Source organism: Pyxicephalus adspersus, chromosome 5 (assembly GCF_032062135.1).
Source record: "Pyxicephalus adspersus chromosome 5, UCB_Pads_2.0, whole genome shotgun sequence".
Lineage (NCBI taxonomy): Eukaryota > Metazoa > Chordata > Amphibia > Anura > Pyxicephalidae > Pyxicephalus > Pyxicephalus adspersus.
Genome location: NC_092862.1, coordinates 86,227,336 through 86,251,768, shown reverse-complemented (window position 1 = coordinate 86,251,768; position 24,433 = coordinate 86,227,336). Strand labels below are relative to the sequence as shown.

General features: G+C 40.3%; 1 long non-coding RNA gene across 1 annotated transcript in view; it reads right to left on the bottom strand.

The window, feature by feature from the left end:
- Positions 1–216: 216 nt before the first annotated feature.
- LOC140332033 (uncharacterized) overlaps positions 217–24,433 on the bottom strand; it is a 35,358-nt gene continuing 11,141 nt past the window's right edge. The window contains exons 2-5 of the long non-coding RNA XR_011921021.1: positions 1,234–1,274; positions 982–1,145; positions 755–892; positions 217–640 (exon numbers count right to left, since the gene is read on the bottom strand). This is a non-coding gene — a long non-coding RNA (uncharacterized lncRNA). The remainder of the gene's footprint in view (positions 641–754; positions 893–981; positions 1,146–1,233; positions 1,275–24,433) is intronic.

Sequence of the window (24,433 nt, the reverse complement as noted above, 5' to 3'; positions counted from 1 at the left end):
ACCGCTTAGCCGCAAAGTACTTTTTTATAGTCCGTTTTAATTTTCAAGATCTTTCTCTCACCGGTATTTTTTTGTTTTTTAAGAGACTTGCTCCGCCAATCATTTCTAGTCAGATCTTAAGTGCCATCTATTTTTCAATAGCATCAAGCTTTGTGTATTTTTCATGCGCATTATGTATTTGCTGGGCATTAATTTTGTTAGGGCTGTTAAACACTAAAAGCATAGAGTTTCTCACACAACATTTTAGAAAATTTGCAACACATAACATTTTGTTATTGTATTGACTGAGAGAACTCGATGTACTGGAATGCGATGTATGTATTTTCATCACAGCATGATGAACAATTGTTCATAAGTGGCTCGTGTGAGCAATTGCTGATACGTGTCTGCTGTATGCCGCCATGCAAATGATGGTGCTCTGGCGTATTGAATGTGATTCGTCTATTCAAAGGACGTGCGTCATCAACAGGTGTGGTCGGGCTGCTGCATGCTGTTTGGCAAAAACCTGAAATGTCGTTTATAATGCACGCTGTCTCACCATACTGTGGAGATCTCTTTTTTCGTTTTTGATCAATAATTTCAGATATCGGTGATAACGGTTCTGATCGCCTGGAGCTTGATTTCTGTTTGTTTGTAATGCCTGACCGCCAATTTTTGAAATGAAATGAAAAAAGTTAACATTAGAAACATCGTATTAAGTACTTTAAACAGGTTCATTACAATAAAATAGCGTAAATGCATTATTTCAACTTACGTGCGTCAGGACAATTGATAACCGGCCCTGTGGAATTTTCATTCAGTTGGCTGCCACCTGCGCTGTTGGATGTTACTGATACGCCTATCGGGCCTGTATTTTTCATAATCTGTGCGACGCTCACTGGCGTTGAAACATCTACAATTAGGACATGAGAACATTATCACGAGCGGTAAACATTTATAGCTATCGACACCTTTATTACAGAGAACGCCAGAGCGTCATACCGTTCATCTGGGTTTCAGATCAATAATGGCTGGCGGCGCATTCTCCTTTAGCCCCTTGCGGTGTTCAGAATTGCGCGTGTCCGACGCCACTGTGTCTAAAGACATGTTATTTTCCATAGTCGTTGCTCTATTCACAGTCCTTAGAACGTTATCAGCGCTAGCTCCTAAAATTAGAACGTGGCGACATTATCACGATCAATATATAATAGGAAAAATCAATACTGTTGTTTTGTATACATCAGCAGTCCTTACCGGTCATTTGAGATGTCGAAGCGCCGACTCCCGATTCGATTCTGAAAGGATCAGCAAAGTGACAATAAATAATTACCTTTTTTGAAGTGATAGCTTACTGTCTTCTGCTCTTGAAACTATTGGCTTATGCTTTTATAGTCTGTTGTAGCACATGCTAGTAAGAGGGAGGGGGGCTTGTGTTCTGCTGTGTCATAAATATGCGTATGTTGATCTCAGGATAACAAGGTTTCCTTGAAGACATTATGTTGGTATAAACATGATGTCTCACCAACATCCATATTGCTGAGTTGCAGTATTGTATGAGTTTATTTTATATATATATATATATATATATATATATATATATATATTTATATTTAAATATATATATATAGGTTAAACACATATATATATATAGGTTAGACACATTATCAGTAATGACAATCTGTTACAAACAGTCTGTTTTGCAGCATTCATACAAAATATATATTATATATTATATAATATATATATTATATATATATTAAATATATATATATTTTTCCTTAATCTAATCTCTAAAAAATGTAAAGTAATATATATATATATATATATATATATATATATATATATATATTTATATATAAAATATTATATAAACACATTATCAGTATGACAATCTGTTCCACACAGTCCGTTTTGCATTTTTATTTACATTTTTCCTTAATCAATCTAATTGTAAAAATTGTAAAGTATAATATGACAAAGCTACAAATATATATATATAAAAATGAATGAAAATGAATAAAATGTTATAAAGATTAAACACATTATCAGTAGATGCCAGTCCATTACACCCACCACACACACACACACACACACACACACACACACACACACACACACACACTGATAAGAAATTTACAGCCCCCAGCTGTGGCTCACCTGATAACATGGATGCTTAGAAGACATTATGTAGGTAAGAAATGTGCATGTTCAGCACCAGTAAATGACCATTTAGTAATATAATACACATATATAGATCTAAAGGATCTGTAAAATAAAACCATATACATGTATAAGGATCTAATACCCCGCATAATATAATACACATAATTTTGGGGGCATGATCTGAGGAGATGTCATGCCTAAAAAAGTGTTTGTGTTTGTTTTGAGTCTAGTGTCCAAGTGTTCAAGTGCCCGATTTAGTGAAGTGCCAGTTCTTGTTGTATGACCCATAGTTGAATTTGAAGTGTCAATGTCTGAGTCTGTGTTAGTTCTACTAGAAGCAAGATGGGTTTCATTCATACCTTTTGGACGTCTCCTATGTTTTTGCTTATCTTTAGTCATATATTCCTCTTTTTGTCTTTTTATACCTTGTTTCAAACCTTCCCACTATTTCAGGATGATAGTTAAAGATACACCTTTGGTATCTAAGGGGTTGATGTTTTTGAGGATCCTGCCAATATTATGCTTTTCCTGCTATGAAGACCTGTTTATCTTTGAAGAACTATTTTTCTTTACCAGAGTTGTTGATTAAATTTATCCAAAAACAGCCTAATCTCATTGTTTTTTTGCTTCAAATTGTTCAGATGCTAGTATGTCAGCATATTCAGTACAAGAAATATCAAGTTCACTTTCGGTTCCACCAATTTCCTCTTTGTAATATTTGTTTAGTATCTCCATTAATCGTACTAAGCAGGTTTTTAAGGCATCCTCCAATTTCATTTTGATCGCTGAATTGTCCCTGACATTTGGAAAAATTTGCACCTGCAGGCCCATTGGACTACATCTTTCAGTTATGTATTTGTTCAAATAGTGCACTAGCCAGTAGGCTATGGATTTCCTTTCAGTTTATATGCCACCCCATTAACTTCCAATTCGTTTCTTGTTTTGTTTGAGTGATTATTCCTAATTCCTGTAACAAAACCCTCCCATGCTGTACCTCTCAAATCCATCTTAGATAGAAACACCTCCAAAGGTTTTTTTTAACAAGTAGAATAAAATGAAAAAAGCAATAAATCAAAATAACACTTGTGTAATACTTAGAGCAAACAATACATACCTTTACAATATTCATATGAAATGATCTAAATTATCACTGAACAGCATAGGAGGTGTTTCCCACCTGTACGTAACAGTTATGATTAAGTGAAAGTTTGCTGGTCAGTAAAAATGACATCTAAAAGATCCAATGCCATATCCCAATTGATTTAATCAATATTCATATTTGTGCAGAAAAATAGGACTTTTTAGGCATAAAGTAAAATTAAACAATAAATATTTTAACGGTAAATCATTTTTAAAAGCCATAATAGTCGCCTTAATAGTCACAAAATGCGTTGATGTAAAATAGAACTACTGAGAGGCGACATGTTATAAAGAGATTCATGTTCAAGATCCTGAAAAAGAACTTGTGATGTATATTGTAACATTGTTTATGATATATAGGAAATTCTACAATCTTTTGTCTTGGCTTTTAAAAATGATTTACCATTAAAATATTCATTGTTAAATTTTACTTTATGCCTAGAAAGTCCCGTTTGTTTTGCACCAATATGAATATTTATTAAATTAATTGGGATGTGGGGGGCGTGGCCTGATGGCGGCGGAGTAGAACGCTTTCCTCCTGAGCTCCGTGTCCCGGCTGGGGGTTCTTTCTTTATGTATGTGCTAAGTCGCCTTCTTACCTGATTTTATGGGTTCTAAAATGAAGGGGGCACAGAAGGGATGCCCCAGAGGCACCCCAAAGCCGGGGGCTAGATTTTCAGCGGTGTCCGACGGGCAGGCACCTGCCGCGAGATGTACACAACTGCGGGCCGGATTGCAGCAGGATTCAGCGGTGCAGGGACCAGAAGTCTCCACCACTTCACCACCAGAGGTACATTTTGATTCCCCCATCCTTAGCCCCTGCTTAATGCCTTCTCTGGAAGCATCTTTAAGCCATAGCCCTGCCAACATGGATACCGAGGAGGAGTGGGACTGGAAGGCCCACCTCGTGCCTTACCTACCAGGCAGGATTTAGAGTATAGTATAGGGCGCTTGGAAGCGAGCTGCAAGGCAGAATTTCACGCTATGCGTCAGTCCGTCCAACAAGTTACCAGTGCCACCACAGCTCTACAAACCCAATGTGCTGATCTTTCTTCACAAGTAGTATCCCATGCGGCTATTTTGGAACACCACGAGGCGCAAATTAATATGTTGTATTTGTTGCATGATGATGCTGAAAACCAAAAGGCGGAATAATATACGAATACAGGGTCTTCCTGAAACTATACCGCATTCAGAATTGCCCACAGCGGCCTATTCTATTTTTGCCAAGCTCCTTGCTGTTCCATCTGATGTTGATATAGAGATAGATCGGATACATAGAACTCTGGGCCCACGCAGCACAAATCTGCAACGCCCTAGAGATGTTATCTGTCGGATTTTTTCAGAACCAGGGAACGTGAACGGAATATCCCATATAGATGGGGATTTCCCTTCCATCTCATTATCAGATCGGGAGGTAGAACCCTTGTTCTTCGTGAACCATCCGACCTGCCTCACATTGTACGGGATCTACACCTTCCTGATATTATATTACCTGAATGGCTTACAGCGACATCACTGCTCAACAGCAAACCAGCGTCATCGCAAGCTCTTCCACGACCTCCATGGGTCATCTTTCTTCCCCTCCTCCTTCCACAATATAGCCTGTTGATTCGGCATCGACAGCAGTTTTTATTGGATCTCAGACCACCTCCATCATTGTTATTGGAATCTCTGTCTGCCGTCCTATTTTTTCTTGTTTATTGGGCTGCCAATCACCATCAGACTACTCCTGACCTAAACTTGATCTGCCACCTGCCATGTTTGGCCGAGAGAACGGCCCACATTTGAATGGAGACTTTATGTTCCTGTGTAAGATGTTTATCCTCCAGGGTAGGACTTTCCATATATTGGTAGCTATGTTGAGCGATATCTAACTAGTGTTTATTGTTGCAGATCCTGCTGTTAGTTGGATAGCAATTTCTGAATGCCTTCTAGATTATGTGGTTAATTATGCTTTGGGCCAACTAGGGGGCGCATGAGCTTTACTGCTCTCGCCCTCTAGTTAGCCCTATTATGGGACCTGGGATGTTGCTCCCCAGCTTCCTCAGACTACTTTGGCAGGAACTTAGTGAACTGCTTTTTATATGTTAATGCCTTTCGATTTATGCGCTATAACTTAGTTAAAATGTTTACAGGACTGTTTAGTACACTGGGCGAATGCCCAGGGTTTGCTTATTATTTATATTGTTTTTGGTTTTGTGGGTTCCCCCAGGTGGGATCCACTGGTATATTTGTTGCTTGTCTGTTTGCCTCCCCCTGCTGCGCACAGACACTTTCCCCACATAGGCCCACTGCCTTACTAGGCGGTGATTTGGGATCCTTTGGATCCTGCTTTAGTTTTTGAGCCCACGGTCGGGGTTTAGCCCGCCTCGCCCGTCTGGTGCCCCTTCCCTAGCCTACTCCCCCTGATGTACTCAATACACGAAAAAACGCAAATTTTGAGAATCCGCACCCTCAATGTGAAGGGTCTAAATAGCTCGAACAAGTGCTCTCAGGTGCTATATGCTCAACACAAAGCGAGAGTGAACATTTTACTTCTGCAGGAGACCCACTTTCAATCCACTAGAATTCCCTCTCTCCGCAATCGTTATTATACCGTTTGGCGTCACAGCTCCAGTCCTGAGTCTAGAACTAAGGGAGTTTTTTAGCTTTCCATAAAACTTTACCTGTTCAGATACTTGACTCCCACTCCACAGGGCAGATATCTGATCCTAAAAATTTCTTTTTATGCACCTAACCATCAACCCACTGTGGCCCTTACTCAGTACCTGGCGACTCTGAAGGGGTTCGCCGAGGGATCGATCATAGTGGGTGGTGACCTGAATTGCGTTTTGGATCCCCGGATTGATACCTCAATCGGGAAAACTCCGGTCTCCTATTCCAAACTCCCGTTCTAAACCACACGATCTTAGACTAGTAGACATGTGGCGCACTCTGCATCCCACCACCAAAGATTATACCTTTTACTCCAACCCACACAATATGTACTCCTGCATAGATTATATTTTGGCGAGCCACTCTGTACTCGATTGGAGTCCTGTCACCTCTATAGAATCCTGCCCCTGGTCTGATCATTCCTCAGTATCCCTCTCACTCCTGATTCCTCAAATGGGCCCTAGAGAATGGACCTGGAGGTGTAATGACTCTCTGTTCAAGGACTCTATTTGTGCAAAAGCCATTCTAGAAGCAATTACCAATTTTATAGGGGACCACGTTTCGGACCCCACTCCCCTACCTTTGCAATGGGAAGCTATGAAGGAGGTGGTTTGAGGGGTCCTAATTCAACAAGGAACCAGGCTTAAAAGGCTCAGATAGCAGGATATTACACTCACATGTGATAAAATTCGCTCTTTGGAACGCCCACATAAACAAAACATGGCCCCAGCTGTATTTTTAGAACTGACTGCTGCTAGAACTCACCTTTTGAAGCTATATGACCTAGCACACCAATGCCACCGGGATCGTTTCCGTAAATTAATTTACCAATATGGGGATAAATGTGGCCAATTGTTAGAACGGGGCTTACACCCACGCACATCCACTTATATTCCGTCTATCCGGACCGCTAGTGGCGGCTTAACATCTATTCCTAAGGAGATTTTACAAACTTTTCATAAATACTATGCCAATCTCTACAAAATACGCCCTGCCCATGTAACTCCATCCCCCCTGCACGATTATATAACTAAAACAGCCCTTCCAACGTTAGATTCTGAGGTGATATCGCAATTGGAGTCCCCGTTTACTGAGGAGGAGGTCTCTGCTGCCTTACGTGCCACACCGACTGAGAAAAGCCCTGGCCCTGATGGCTTTACTCCACGGTTCTATAAACTCCATGCCCTTAATCTTGTCCCTTTTATGACTAAGGTGTTCTCTTCCATCTCTGTCGACACGCCGTTTCCTCCACAGAGTTTGGAAGCTCACATTACAGTTCTTCCTAAGCCTGGCAAAGACCAAATGGTTTTCTCTAATTATAGACCCATATCATTGATTATTGTTGATGCTAAAAATTTTTCTAAACTGATTGCCAATAGGTTATCTCCACACATGCCCTCATTGATTCATCTGGATCAAACTGGGTTTATTTATGAAAGGGAAGCCAGCGACAATACTATTAAGACTATCCTGCTGACCCACTTTGCTAAGTCTACAGGTACTCCTATGTGCCTACTGTCCATAGACGCTGAAAAAGCCTTTGATAGGGTTAGTTGGGAGTTTATGTATTCAGGGTTACGTCAGGTAGGCCTGGGCCCCAGTATAGTCTCTAGAATTGCTGCATTGTATTCCTCACCTAGGGCCCGGGTGCGGGTTAATGGCACCCTTTCTGACTCTTTTCAAATTAAAAACCGTACGAAACAGGGGTGTCCCCTTTCCCCATTGCTCTACGCCTTAGTTATGGAACATTTGGCTGTGGCCTTGCGTCGCAATCCGGATGTTAAAGGGATCAAGATAGGGGATACACAATATAAACTCTCCTTATACGCAGATGATCTTCTGCTGTATATAACATCCCCTCATGTCACGATACCGTCGGTACTGAAGGAATTTGATGAATTTGGTTTACTTAGCAACTTCAAGGTAAACTATTCCAAATCTGAACTTCTAAATGTTACCTTAGACTCGACTCAAATGTCCACTATACACAATAATATGTCCTTTCGGATTTGCCCTAACGCCATTAAGTATTTGGGTATAATGATACCATCGGATCCTTCTGAATTGTTCTCACTTAATTATTCCCAAGCGTATTGTAAAATTCAATCCGACCTTCAGAAATATGACTCCCCGCCTCTTTCCTGGTTCGCTCGCATAAATACTCTGAAAATGGATATTGTCCCCAGTTTGTTATATATATTCCAAACGGTTCCCATATTTTTATCAACTGCATATTTTTGTAAAATACATAGGTTGTTTTTAAAATTTCTATGGCATAAGAAATGCCCCAGATTGGCATTCAGTATATTGGTTAAATCCAAGTGTAGAGGAGGAGTGGGGGCCCCTGATAATATTTCCTACTATAGGGCATCATTTTTAGTGCGCCTGACAGACTGGTTCCACAATCGGGAGTTGAAGGAATGGGTGTTGCTGGAAGAATTTTTATCTCCAGTAAGTCTCCGGTCTCTGCCGTGGGTGGACCGGTCGTTGTTACGGCTGAACTCCCCCATCCCTCCACTTACTATGGACTTATTACGTATTTGGGATTTTCTTCTTAGGTCGGGCAAATTGTCTACGAAACTGGGGCCTATGACACCATTGTTCGATCACCCAGCATTTTTGCTGGCAATGAAAGCTGCCAATTTTTTATCTTGGTCTGCCTCCGAAAACCGTTATCTTAAGAATATAGTTCATAATGGGCGGGTCCCCCCCCCCATCCTCCCTGGACCTTTCACACAGAAGCAAGTTGCTATCCTGGCTTTCGTACAGGCAATTGACGTCCCTTGTAGCTTCTTTTTCCGATCCATCCCTACTGAACAGAGGTTTGACGGAATTTGAGCAGTTAGTTCACCCGCTCGCGCTTCTCATATTGTTTCAAGGCTATATGAGCTACTCACTCAAAATTCTGAGTTTTTTGCTCCTATATACAACAGAGAGGGAATTGACTGGCCTCATAACGGCAGATGACTGGAAAAATCTTTTACCCTTACACACAAGCTGGCATTGACCTGTAAAGCCCAGGAGGTTAACTACAAAATCATGTCCAGATGGTATTATTGTCCTGTGGATCTACATAAAATTTCTCCCACACACTCGGATCGCTGCTGGCGATGCCAGTCACATAGGGGGACAATGCTCCATATTTGGTGGGAATGTTCAAAGATATCTCGTTTTTGGGATCTGATTATTCAGATATTTAATGACTGCTCTGGATCTACCGTACCCAACACTCCTAATGTAGCTCTTTTATATTTGATCCCGGGCTTGCTTAAAAGCAATAAAAAAGGCGTTCTACGTCATTTTCTTATAGCTGCTAGGGTTCTCATCCCGACATTGTGGAAGCAGCCTTTTGTTCCTTCTATAGCTGACTGGGTATCCGAACTTGAAAAAATCCGCCATATGGAAATGTTGGTGGCGGAAGATGATGACAGAATGGAACAATTCAAAATAGTTTGGTCCACGTGGGATTGGTTTAAAGAATCTCCCTGACTCCAACTGTACTTATCTTAATGTTCTTGTATGCTAGTTAGGATGCTGCCTTTGCATTGAGGGTACTCTGCTAACTCCTCCAACTCTGGGTGGTGTACATTCTCTCTTTCCCATTCGTTCCCACCTCTTCCCCCTTGGGCTGTATTGTTCTTTTCATAGTTGTTCTTTGTTAGAAGTTTTTATATATATATGTTTATTAATATTGGCGGTCTAAGATCATTTGAGCATTATTTATGTTCCATGCTTTTATGAGTATTTATGTTGTTTTCTGTATATTTGTGTTGATTTATTTTACTCTGATCCATAAGGGCTTAGACAGATTGTTACTGTGCTTATCAGAGTATACGCAGTATCTAGGTTGTATATTTTATGCTCATACGAAACCACTGCCGTTAAGGGTAAATAAGATGTATGTGTTTTATGTTTTAATGTTTGCTATGTATGTTCGTTTTTTCCTTTTTTCTTTTCTGAAAACTCAATAAAGTTGATTGACACAAATTAATTGGGATGTGGCATTGCATCTTTTAGATGTCATTTTTAAAGACCAGCAAACTTTTACTTAATCATAAGTGTTTTAATCTTTACTCGGCCTACAAATGAATCCCACAAATCGATTAACACATAGAACAGAAATGGGAATGTTTCAGGTCTGTCTACACAAACACACTGAAAAATATATTCCAATAGGTAATAAGATTATGAGGCTAAAATTAAAACCTATGTGGCTCACAACTAATGTTTAAAAAGTCATAAAGAGTAAAAAAAAAATCTAAAAATGAAGGTTTACCTTCATAATTTGAAAACTCTAAAGAATATACCAAAGATGTAAAAAAAAGATAAAATGTGCAAAACTTCAAAATGAAACTAAGGAAGACCCCTCAAAATTTTGTAAATATATTAATAGCAAAAAGATCGGATCTGAGGATGTAGGCCCTTTAAAGGATGTCTCTGGGTTGGTAACTGGGGATAAAGAAAAGGCAGATTTATTAAATACTTTTTTTTTAGCCTGTGTAGATAAAAGGAAAATGACAGAGCTGTCCAAATGGCTAATAGCAATGTCACTGCCTTAAATGAGCCACAATGGCTCAAAGTTGAGAAAGCACCAGGACTTGATGGATTACATCCATGTGTCTTAAAAGAGCTAAGCTCAGTTATTTCAAAGCCATTGTTTAAAATTTTTAGAAATCCTCAATCACTGGCATGGTACCAATGGATTGGTGGAGGCCAATGTGGTTTCCTATATTCAAAAAGGGAGCAAAGTCACTACCAAGTAACTACAGACCTGTAAGTTTAACTTCCATCGTTGGAAAGGTCCTAGAAAGTTTGATAAAGAACTCCATAGAGGAGTTTGTGCTAGAAAATAGTATATTAAATGATAGCATGGATTCAAGAAAGACTGACGTTATCAAACCAGATTTACTCACTTTTTGTGAGGAGGTAAGTAAACAGGAAAACAGTTGAGAACAGAAAGTTCAGATATAGTGTAGTTGGACTTTGCAAAAGCTTTTGACACCCTACAGACAGTTAACCCCCCTGGGGGTATTTCCAAGTGTGGCTCGGGGGGAAATTTTATGTACCTAAAGCGGTAACCCTGAGCCACACTCAGGGTAGCATAGTAAAGATCCTACCTGCTTCCCACGATCCAGCAGCGTCAATCTGTAAGTTAATAGAGAACTGGCTTAAAGACTGCATCCAGAGAGTAGAGAATTATTGATTCATCCTCTGAATGGTCTAAGGTTATTAGTGGTGTATGCCAGGGTTCAGTTTTGGGACCTTTACTGTTTAACATCTTTATAAATGGTATAGTGTTTGGAATTAAAAGTACTATCTCTCTGACTGCAGATGACACCAAACTATGTAATGGAATTAGGACCATACAGGATGTCTATAATCTACAAGCAGACCTGAATGTACTGTTTGATTGGGCAGCCAAATGGCAAATGGCATTTAATATTGACAAATGTAAAGTTATGCACTTGGTGGCTAACAATATGCATGCCTCATACTATCTGGGTGGAATACATTTGAGGTGGTCAAAAATAGAAAAGGATCTGGGGGTTGTGGTGGATCATAGACTTGATACAATGATACCTTGGCTAACAAAAATAATTTGTTCCGAAATCACATTTGTTAGCCGAAACCTTTGTTAGCTGAAACGTGATTTCCCATAGGTTTCTATAGAAAATCATTTTGTTTGTGCTGGAAGCTGCCCACAATTTAAAGATATGTTTTTAAAAAATAGTAAAAAGCACAAAATAAAAGGTCATAAACTCACCAAAGGCTGAGATGAACAGCTTTCTCCAGTTACAGCAGGTAACAGGTACATTATTTCTTCTGCAAGTTATGTAAACCACCCTACTCCCCCTATCAAGTCTCCATCCTGCACACAAGCAGCAGGGAAGCCCCATTCCTATGTAAAGAATACATTCTATAATTCACACCTACTTCTCAAATTCACAGTTATAAAGGTCAAAGTGATGTCTCGCCCTCACTTTCTGATACAGTATACAGCAAGTACTTATCGGGTGTCTTACTTCATGTTTTTTTTTTTTTTTTTACATTTTTTAGCTCAAGGCTTAGTGTCAATATTCGTTAGCTGAGTCCCATAAACAGTGAGGGAAAAATTTGTTAGCAGGGCCACTCGTTAGCCAAGGTATGACTGTAGTAGCATGCAATGCAAAGTTGAAATTTCAATAGCTAGCAAAGTACTTTCTTGCATTAAAAGAGGAATAGACTGCAGAGATCAAGACATAATCCTGCCCCTGTAAAAAACATTGGTCAGACCACATCTGGAGTATGCAGTATGGAGTATGTGGAATCAGAGAATGCAGAGAAGGTCAATTAAACTCCTAAAAGGAATGTAGGAACTCTATGAGGAGAGATTAGCTGAACTGAATTTATTCTCCCTTGAGAAGAGACGTTTAAGGGGGGGCTATGATCACTTTGTATAAATATATAAATGGTCAATATAAAAATTTCTCTTTCCAATTATTCTCCTCAAGATCATTACAGAAGACAAGAGGGCACTCTTTATATCTGGAGAAAACGAAGTTTAACCCCCCTAGCGGTAATCCCGAGTGTGACTCGGTGTGGAAAATACTTGCAAAAAGCGGTAACCCCGAGTCACATTCAGGGTAACTTTAGAAGCCCCTCTTACCTGTGCCCCGTGCTCCAGTGGCGATCGGACGATCCTGCTGTGATGCCAGGGCGTCTGTCTGTAGGGGGGTCTATCCTCCTGGTGATGTGAGAAGCGGTTGGTGGATTCAGGGGAGTGAGCAGGGTGGGGACATTCCAATTGCATTACCTGGCAAGATGTGACATCTGGGTGATGGCGGTGGAGTGATGGATTCCGGGGGGCGGGAAATTTAAAAGCAGATTACTATGTAATCTGCTTTTAAATTTTTTTTACAGTAAAAAACACAAAAAAAAACACATAATAGTATAAATGCACATTTTAGTGCACCAAGCATCATTGCCCAGTGCTCCGATTTACATTTCGCCCACTATTAGCCCTGACCTTGATCTGACCTTTTGATGACCTATAAATCACTTCCTGAATGTATCATTTCATCACTTTGTCTTTGACCTTGATTGTTCCTGACTAATTGCAGGAGACAACATGGCATCCAAAAGGCATTTCGCTTACGCAAGCTCTGTTTTGGAGGAATTTGAAAGCAGCTATAGCGGTTTGGAGTCCCTTGTGGAATCGAGCGATAGTGATTCACCAGAAAATTTGTCATCAGTGAAAGTGAACTGAGCGACAATTCTGAACCTGAGGTAACTGCTGTGCGCAGAACATGGTGTCCTATTGACCTTGATGCGGACCAGGCAGCATCGCCACGATTTCCATTTACCGGCGCACCTGGGATGAAAATTGAGGCTGAATGCGACGACCCCCTGGCATACCTGAAGATGTTTTTGACCAATGAAGTTTTAGAAAACATGTATGCTGCTCTGTGTTGGCTATCTTTTTGCTATTTGTTTTTAGTACAAATATGTATGCTGCTCTGTGTTTGCTAACTTTTTAATTGTTTTATGCAAACGTATGCTGCTCTGTGTTTGCTAACTTTTTGAGATTTTTTGCTATTTTTTTTATGCAAACATGTATGCTGCTCTGTTTGCTAACTTTTTAATTTTTTTTATGCAAACAGGTATGCTGCTCTGTGTTTGCCAACTTTTTTAAATCCTTTCCTAATTTTTTTTATGCAAACATGTGTGCTGCTCTGTGTTTGCTAACTTTTTATTTTTTTTCATGCCAACATGTTTGCTTTTTTAAATGTTTTAAATTTTTTGCTATTTTTTTTATGCAAACATATATGCTGCTCTGTGTTTGCTAACATATTACTTGTAACCTTCACCACACTATAAAAGAACATATCCTAAATTACCTTTTTTATTTTGTTTTATGCAGGTATGCTAGACAACAACAAGGTGCTCCACACCTGAGGTTTGCAAGAAGCAGAAAGATGGAACCTATGACCAAGGATGACATTTGGCTGTTTTTGGGCTTGGTGATCCTGCAGGGAGTTGTGGGCAATCCCGTGCAGAAGTGGTACCGGTCCAAAAATAAAATGAATACTACTCTAATCTTTGGCACAGTCATGCCAGAATACTGCTTTTCCCTCATAATGAAGTACCTGCACTTTGCAAACAATGAAGAATTTGATGAGACTACCCATCCTGCACCAATACTGAAGAAAATTTTGGGAAGTGTCTCAGATGATTCTACAACATTTCCTGAAAACCTATGTGCCAGTAAGAGATGTCACCCTTGATGAAAGTCTAATGGCTTACAAGGGGAGGCTCAGCTGGGTGCAGTACATTGCATCAAAGAGGGCACGATGTGGCGTGAAAATGTGTACATATATGCTGTGCGAATCCTTATCTGGTTACATTTGGAATACAGTACTTTACACTGGAAAAAGGACACAGTTCAACCCCAGATACAGCTATTATAAATTACCAACATCTTCAGTGCTATCCCTCATTGAGCCATTGCTAGATCAGGGCTATTTTATCACAACTGACAATTTCTACACATCTCCTGAGCTTTATCTCCTGAGTTCTGTCTGCAACACAAAAAAAAGATGCCTATGGAACCGTTAGGGCTAAGCGACGCAACCCGTCATCAATGTTTGCAAAATGGAATCTGAAGACAGGAGAAATTGTTGCCTGGCAGAAAAGCAAGATGATGGCCCTGAGGTGGCGTGACAAGAAAGATGTGTGCCTGATGAGTACTGTCCATGATGCCTCCACCGTTCTGGTACACACAAAACGTGGGAAAGAAGTGATGAAGCCACAGGTGGTGATTGACTACAACAACACCATGAGAGGTGTCCACAGAGCTGACCAAGCCATTACATTCTACCCAGTGATGAGGAAACAGCAAAGGAAGTACTACAAAAAAATCTTCAGGCATCTTGTTGAGCAGTACCTATCGAATTCCTATTCGGAGTACCTATCGGAGGCTTCATTTTGCAAGTTTCTGAATCCATAGTCAAGAACCACCAAACACCATCAGAGGCTATGAATAACCTTGGACATCGTGCTTCCACCGTTGTCAACCCAGATTGCTTACTGGTCATCACTTCATTGAATACATCCCACCAACCCAGAAAAAGGCAGCACCTACAAGGATGTGCGTGGTTTGCTGCTCAAAGACCGATGAAACGAAAGGACGAAACACAAAGAAACCAGGTTCTACTGTCCTGACTGTGATGTTAGACTTTGTGCAGCACCCTGCTTCAAAATCTACCACACCCGAGATGTTTACTAAAAATGTAAATATTTTTTTTTTCTAAAATCTGTATTTAAATTGTATTATTATTTATCAATAATTTTGCACCCTTGTTTGGAAAATTTTTAGTAAGAAATTTTTGATAAAATAGTTTTTTTGATAAATTACATTGTTGTGGTCTATGATTTCATTATTTTTTATAATTATGATTTATAATTATTTATTAGATTATAATTTATTATTATAATGTAATAAATAAAAATAATTATTATACCCGGGAGTTAATCCTAAGAACTACAGGCCCACAATATAAACAAAAATTTTTATGCAAAAACAATAGGATCACTTTTTGCATAAAAAACTGACAGAATTAGAATGCTAGGGGGATTAAGCTCCAGTTAAGGAAGGGATTCTTCACTGTGAAAATGTGGAATCGGCTCCCTGAGGAAGTAGTTTCAGCAAATACCATTGTTCTCCTCAGCCCCTTTTTGGTGGGCAGGCCGCCCGGCTGCCTTGCCCCCTCCGCCCAGCTCTTACCAGCAGCTCTTATCAGCAGCTCTGATCCTCCGAACAGAGAGGCTGCACTGTTCTCAGCTACCATCTATTCAGAGGATTCCAGCTGCTGATAAGAGCCGCACAGCTACAATTAGATTGGGTCATAGGCTGTCCCTCCCCCTTCTCTAGCTGTGCTGAGTCTTCTTTTGAAAAAAACAAAACCATTGTGTAACAATGTATTCATCCTAGTGGGGGTGTGTAATGACAAAGTAATCAGCAGCAAAATAGTTGTGTGTGTGTGTTCTGCAGCCTTACATTAGCTTAGTTAGCTCTGTGTACTAACCTCAATATCTTCTAAACCGTATATCATAATGTTTTGAAATTTTCAGGGTGCACAAGGAGCACTCATAGTTATTAGTAACCACAGTTTCATATGGAGATCAGAATTTTAAAAACTTGTAAAATTTTAACATTGAGGTTGCTGTTTCAGATCATCAGGGGCATTGAGATGGAGCCTATAAATTGATACCTACTAGTCACAAATCTTTAACTATCAATATATGGTACCCTGTCTGCTTCCCCTTGAATTCCAATTTCTGTAGAATGGTGGGGTATGCAAAGCCGAAAATGTAGGCACAGTGGAGGGTCACCTTTGGCTAACCCCCCAGTAAAATGTAATTACTATGATATCATCAGAACATGAAAAACTCAACCACACTTGAACCTCAATTTCTCTGGAATGAGGATGCCTAGGAAACTGGAAATGTGTGGGGAACACCTGTGGCTAACACCCCCTAACATTTCATCACTATGGCATCATTAGAACATAGAAAACACTGCCCAAACAAAATTGGAGTTCAGGTTCCTGAAGGGTACACTCGTGTAACAGGGCAGTGTGTTTTGATGGGCAGAGTTTATGTTGTAATGATGCCATGGAGATGAAAGTTTGGGGAATGTTAGCCACAAGTGTCCCACCTCTAATTTTGTTTACCTGCACCTCTCTGGAGAAATTAGGGTTTAAGGTAGGGAAGCGGACAGTTTGGCAGTTTTGGGCAGAGGTTTTTTTATGTACTATATTTTAAGGGGGGGGGGGGGCGTTTATACATGTGTCCCCCACTTGCATCTACATTTTCAGTTTCCTGCACCTCCCCATTCCAGATAAATTGTGGTTTAAAAAACAAAAGCAGAAAGTTATAGTTTGATGAAAGGTAGGTAAATAATTTAGGGGCCCCACCCCAATGCTTCTTTCTATGTAAGTGGCCCCTGGGGGTCCTTAATTTGCATTTTCAATTTTGGGCTCCTAGGTGCATTTTCTTATGAAACAGCAACCCAAATGTCCACTTTCCAAAAGTTTTTAAACTTGTGATCCCCATATCTTGAAATTCTTTAAAATATTTTGGTTATTACTAACTATGAGTCTGCTCATAAAGCAACACCATATTTTAACATTATATAAAGGGTGACATTCCACTTTTTGTTGTAATAGAAAAATGTTTTTTTTTGTTTTTTTTTTTAATTTTTGGGGGAGATACCCTCCCCTTCCGTCTTTACTGCCATGGTGGTAAAGACTGCAGGGTAAATCTGCAGCCTCCTGGGGTATTTGTGTCACATATCCCAGATGGCTGTGGGCTGCTCCTTTTGTGCATGCCCAACATCAGAGGCTTTCCTTCGTAAAGATAGTGCACAATCTCACTCATGCCCAATGAGATTAGCACTTGATGAAACGGTGAGCATGGGAAAGAAGAGGGAAGATGAGCAAGCTTTGCACTCGCTGGGCTGTTTGTAGAAAGATCAAGTGAATTTTTTTTTTTTCACAAAAGTTTTGTGTTACCTAGATTTAGAGGCCACATTTGAAGTTAGGCTGATATTACACCGGCAGTAAGGTTACATTTGCTGCATTTACCCCTCACTTTCACCAGGAACCACTGCTGCTTCAAAAACTTCTAGGCCTGAAAAAAACCCAGCACTGGTTACCAATCCCAGGTGCTTAGGCAGTTGCCAAGTAGTCACTCAGGAGGGGTAAATGGCCCTGATTTTTTTATGCTAATGTGAACAAAGCCTAACTTGTTACACCACACTACTACTAGGGATTACATTATTAAATATGGAACACTAGGCAGTTAGATTAAAATACACAGCACTGAACAGTTTGAGCATAATACAAAAAAATGGAAAAACTAGACATTTAAACAAGCCTGGCATTAGAAAGTTGGGAAAAAGTATAGGGGGTAGGTAGAACACTGACACAATAATAGGGGTTACTGGATACCTATGGCATAAATAAATAGGAGCACTAAATTTGCAGTGTCTTGCCCTGCCCACTTTTTTAACACCTGGCTACAGCTTCCCCCCACCCAGCTGAAAACATTTTCTGGGGAAAACACTGAATTATTATGGATTGCTTTAAGAAAAAGCTGGATACTTTTCTAAAAGCACAGAACATAACTGGGTATTAAAGCTTTTAAGGAAAGATTACAGATTGTTGATCCAAGGAACATCCAATTGCCTCATGGAATCAGGAAGGATTTTTTTGTTGGAGCAAATTGTACTAGGGTTTTTTTGTCTTCCTCCTCTATGTCTCTAGGGTTTTAGTTCTGGCATATGTTTATTTCCTCATTGGTTGAACTTGATGGACTTAGGTCTTTTTTCAACCTGACTTACTATGTAACTATGTACCTACCTTTACTTCTGCAAAGCCACTGATCCCGAAATCCACCTGGATTCTCCTTCTGGGTAGCTGCTTTTCGGAAGAAGCACTGGGTGCTGCCATCTTGTTTCGCCTACTTTCGTCCTCTGCCTACGTCACCTGATTTCCCACAGCGTAAGTGAGTTCAGGCATACACAGAAAGAGCACTGTTAAGCTTCCTGGGATACAGGACGAGAAGCCGTACAGGTTGTCACAGCTCTTCATCATCTTCCATCACGGGTAAAGAAAAGATTTCCCCTACTTACAGCAGAGGGGATTGACACATTTGATTTTATTAGGCAACGTAGCTTGATTTGAAACCTGAGCCGATTTTGCATGATTTTGTACTGCAAACCTGTAACTGCAATTACATGTTGCACATATAAAATGGCTGGCAACCATTAGGTCAAAGACTTGCAGGCAAGCCTGTATTTGTACTCTTGTAACTTCTGTGGCAGGAGAAATAGCTTGGCGTGGTTGGAATTTAAAGTGAATCCCAGCAAATTCCTTGTTTGGAATCCAGCAAAACTCTGATCTTTTTTAGAGCCACTTCCAGCTCTGTATATGATCTTGACCACAGCAAATTATCATCTAAAAAAATTACAACCCACCTTTTGGAGCAATTATTAAATTCAAAATGTGAAAACAGCTTACTGCTCTATGACAAGGAAAGTGGCACCAGAAGTTTCATTCGAGTGTCAGCTGTGCCCAAAGCCTGACCCCACTCCCTTTCATCTGCCACAGGAAAAGAACTATGCTACACACACAAATAAATTCTTCTTGAAATGAATTACCAGTCAACATTATTAAGCCCTTATTGGGAAAAACATGTCGGAAGGGAGAATTCATGTGTGTGCTTTTTCTAATGCAAAAAAGGTTTGTTCATGAGGTTATGTGCACAGCTCTTTTTGTGTTGCTTAGAGTAGCTTGTGCTGATGCAAAAGTTTTGGTTAACACTTTGGAGACATGACTAGGTTGAAAGAAAAGGGTTGCAAACTAGTCATGTTCCTCTTTTATTGTGACACATGAAAAGCACTGGTGGTAGATTAATTATTTCAGGTCCAGGACAAGCCAAACAAACATCAGATTATTCGGTGGCCACCATTAAGCATACCATTTGATGTTCAAACTATTTTAAGTGCAATTAATGACCAGTATTACAAACAGTTGGAAGAGAGCATATGTATTTGACCTATGTGATCCTATTGTTTGGATGTAAACACTTTGTCTAGACAGTAATGTAAACTTTGAGTGCAAAAGATTGTGAACCAACTGGGAGTGGCCACAAACTTTCCTGATAAAAGGTTTCCATCTGTGATGGAAAGGGGGACTCAAGAGGACAAAGACTCCACATCCAGGGCAAGCCAGGAGAAAATGGAAAGGACCCTGTCAGGCTGACATGGAACCACTTTGAAGCTTCAACAAAGACTCAGTATCCAGTTTCCACTGCAAAGCCTGAGTCCTGTTCACCAATGAAATCATGAAAAGCTCTTACTGAAGGGAAATAACTTTTAATGTGTCCTTTTGTATACATTGCCAGTGTTCCCTCGCCAGGAAGGATAGCGTGTGCATGTATGTGTATATTTGAATAGTTTTGAATTTGTTTTGTTGTGTCCTCCTGTAACTGTGAATAGTTTGTTTACACACCATGTTTTGTTGAGGAAAAGCATAAAACTAAAAAACAGGCTGTGTTCCTTGGACTTTACTGACAAGAAAAACTGTGAGCTATACAAAAGATTTGCCATCAAGAAAAACTAGTTAAAGTAAAAATTCCAAACCCTCTCTGCCAATAGTACCAGGAGCATGACTCGCTCAGCCAGCAGCCCGTTGGCTCAGCATAGACCTAATAGCCGATAGGGTAAATACAAAAATCAGAGGTCAAAAACCTCTGTGGAACCTAGTTGTCTGACACACTTTGAGATGACTCTGTGGGACCTCAAAGAGGTACATCACACAGAAATATTAAGGCACTATAAAAGCAAAAATCACCCCCTAAACTTTAAAACAAAATCATCAAAGAAAAGGTTAGTATGGTAACAGCTTGTTTAAAGGTTTTTGTTTTTACATAACATCATAGGCAAATGGATATTGAAGCTCTTCAAAATTAAATGTCTCTTGAATAGCCCTAATAAAGGAAGACTCCCTTTCCTTTCCAAAAAATGGATGCAGTGTCATTGAGCCTGATTCATCTAGCAAAATCGGAAGTTTACTCACGCGCACGTATTCGGATCTGGAATCAGGCCCCTCTAATGTATTTATCAACCAAATTTCAGCTGTCGAGAATACGCCGACATATTCTCCTGACATTTATCAACTGAAATGACTGTACGCTTCAAGGCACGCATCTCCAGCAGCTTGACACAAGCGAGCTTCCATTAAAAGTCAATCTTTCCTCAATGTTGATGCTAAACTCTTCTCCAAATTAATAGCTAACCGCTTATCCACCTACATGCCTGGGCTGATACATTATGATCAGGTAGGCTTTATTAACGGGAGAGAGGCTAGGGATAATACCATCAAAACCTTTCTGGTCGCTCATGCCGCAAAAATTTCACACACCCCTTTGTGCATGTTGTCAGTTGATGCGGAAAAAGCTTTTGACAGAGTTAACTGGGCTTTTATGTACCAAGCTTTGCACCAGATAGGCTTAGGGCCGCGCATGATAGCAAGAATAGTGGCACTTTACTCATCACCCAGAGCACGAGTAAGAATCAATGGCAGTCTGTCGGCCCCGTTTCCGATACGTAACGGCACTAGGCAGGGATGCCCCCTATCCCCCCTGCTGTATGCTATTGTGATGGAGCATCTGGCGGTAGCAATTCGGAATAACCCCAATGTTCAAGGGATCAATGTTGGAAGCTACCACTGCAAATTCTCTCTATTTGCGGATGATTTACTCTTGTATATCTCCTCACCTGAAAGGTCCATTCCTGCGCTGTTAGAGGAGTTTGATCTCTTTGGGCAGTTGAGCAATTTCAAAGTAAATTATACTAAATCAAACTTGCTCAATATCTCACTCCAACCAGCCCAAGTTCGGTATGTTAGAGATCATACATCCTTTGGAATTTGCTCGGACAAGATCAAATACTTGGGGATTTTTGTTTCGGCTGATCCTGCTAAGATGTTCCGTCACAATTATGAACCGTTACTAGGTAAGCTGAAATCAGATTTAGGTCGATATTCATCGCTGCCCCTATCTTGGTTCGCGAGGATCAATACTCTGAAGATGGATATTTTACCTAGAATACTATATATTTTTCAAACCGTACCTATATACCTACCCCCCGCCTTTCTTGGAAAAATACAACAATTATGTAGAGACTTTATTTGGAAAGCAAAACGATCTAGGATAGCTTTACGCTACCTGTCCAGACCCAAGGCACTGGGTGGGGCGGGGGTTCCCGACTTTAGAACGTACTATAGAGCCACCATGTTGGCACGCATAGTGGACTGGTTTCACAACAGGGACAGGAAGGGCTGGGTTGCCTTGGAGACTCTTTTATCCCCTATTGACCTACGCTCCCTATTGTGGGTGGACAGGTCTAAGTTGTGTGCACACGACCCAATCCCTATTGTCTCTTCAGACCTGTTGAAAATCTGGGACAGCCTTATTAGAGTTGGACAGGTGTCTACTCGGGTGGGCCCCATGACCCCTCTCTTTGACAACCCAGCTTTTCCCCCGGCAATGCATGTAAGCAATTTTCTCTCTTGGACGGCTCAGGACCACAGACAGGTCTATAGTATCCTACAGAATAGAAGGTTGCCTCCCTTCTCTTCCCTGGACTCTGAGGTCCAGAGGAGACCTTATGCCTGGTTGTTGTATAATCAGCTGTCGTCCTTTCTATCTACATTCCCGGATATGCCTGCTTTCTGTAGAAACCATACGGCATTCGAATCTTTGCTAAGCAGCACACGACGGCCGGAGCATGTTATCTCCCAGTTATACGAAATGTTGACGAGGTATTCGGCCGTTAGCATGCCCACGTACACAAAGTATTGGGAAAAGGATCTGGGGGCCCCCGTTTCCCCTTTGGAGTGGGAAAAAGCATTCATACTAACTCATCAAATGGCACTCTCTTGTAAAACCCAGGAGACCAATTATAAAATAGTGGCCCGGTGGTATATATGCCCGACAGATATTCACAGGATATCACCATCATCCTCTGACGCATGTTGGCGGTGTCATGTCCACCGGGGTACTATGTTACATATATGGTGGGACTGTTCTGACATTCGTAGCTTCTGGAATCAGGTCATTGTATTATACAATACAGCGACTGATTCTGACTTAACACTAACGCCCAAAATGGCTTTATTATCTATCCTCCCTGGCTCTATAAAATCAAATAAACGGGATGTCCTTAGGCATTTTTTAAATGCAGCTAGGACAATAATACCAAGGAAATGGAAGCAGCCCTTAGCACCATCTATAAGGGAATGGCTTACTGAATTGGAAAGAATACAACGGATGGAGTATCTGGTTGCGGAGGACGAGAATAGGACGGAGCAATACAAACTCACATGGTCCATGTGGGACTGGTTTAAGGAATCACCTCAGTTTAAAATGCTTTGGCCATAGGTACTACATTACTCAAGGGCAGTATAGAAATTGCTTCGGTTTATCGGGGCGTACAGCACAAGCGAGTGCATTGCTACTGGGCCAGTCAGGCTTCCTCTTGCCCCTCATGTTCCCTTAACCTTACCTTCTTTCTCCCTCTGGTTTTCCCTTCTCCTTTTAATAGTTGACCGGGAGGCTGTTCTTGTAATGGTCTTCGGTCATTGAGCTGCATGGTTTGCACTTGAGCAATGACATGCTACTTGTTCTATTTCATTGCACGTGTCGGGGTACTCCCCCTAATATTTTTCCATAATGTCGTGTTTTTTTGTAAACCTTGTGTTATGTTTATATCTGTTAAATTGTTGTTATAACCAATAAAAACGATTGAAACAAAAGTCAATCTTTCCCTAAAAATTCATTGTTTTAAAAGGCACACATTTTCCACTTAGCCCTAAATAAAGATGAATGATGTGTTCAAATGTTTCAAACATATATATTAGCTTAGAAATAAGCATATTTTTATATGACCTAATATTTTCAGGTTCAGAAGGAGTTAACTGATTTCAATACCTGACCCGAGGATCCGTCTGGTTTGCCAGTGGACTAGATCATCCACCCACGTTCTTCTTTGCTTCTCTATATATATATATATATATATATATATATATATATAAATTTTTATATTTATATAAATAGATGTATAGATATCTATGATAAATATATAAATAAATATAAATATAGTATAAAAATATGAAAAGTTATATTTATTTATAAATATATGTCTTTTATTATTTAGGCTTGGTCTACACAGACTGTTTAAAAAATGCATGTAAACTTTTCTGCCACGTTTATATGCATTTTTAGGCACTTTTACAAGCGATTGTAAGCTTTTTAGGAAAGCTTCTATTAAAAACAATAGGTGAAAAAACATTCAAACTGGCCTGTAATGGACTGTAGATGTGCACAGAACAGGGGGCAGGTGTGCGCTAATTGATTGCTATGACATCACCATTGACAGAACTTAGCAGATCCTCCTGAATTGTGCAGCTGAAAATTAAATGGGCGAATTCTTGACCCCACTGCTCATTAATCAATGCAGTGCAGGCGAGTGCACTAGCACCTGGCTAGCGGTAATACGCTGTGTCGAGTGGCGCGTATCTTCGCGCAGCGAGCTTACGCACGTTTGCTTGATAAATCAGCCACAGAGCCTTCAGAGGCAGACATGGAGTCTGATTTTCCTCAGATGTCATAATTGCACCAGTTGCTTGATAATTCCTGGGATGAATAATGCTGATAAATGCAGTTTGCAGAAAACACATGCATAACTCTCTGCAACCTCCTGCAGCACTGCATTGCATTGGGTAGGAAAAAATCATGTCAGTAACCTGTACAACCCTGAAAATCAGATACCCTCCTCTCATACATACTGAAGGTCCCCAAAGAAGTCCTATTTAATCCTGGCGTTGTAACGGACTAAACGTAGAAAAGAGAAAGCAAAACATAGCAGACAACAGAAAGATAAAAACCT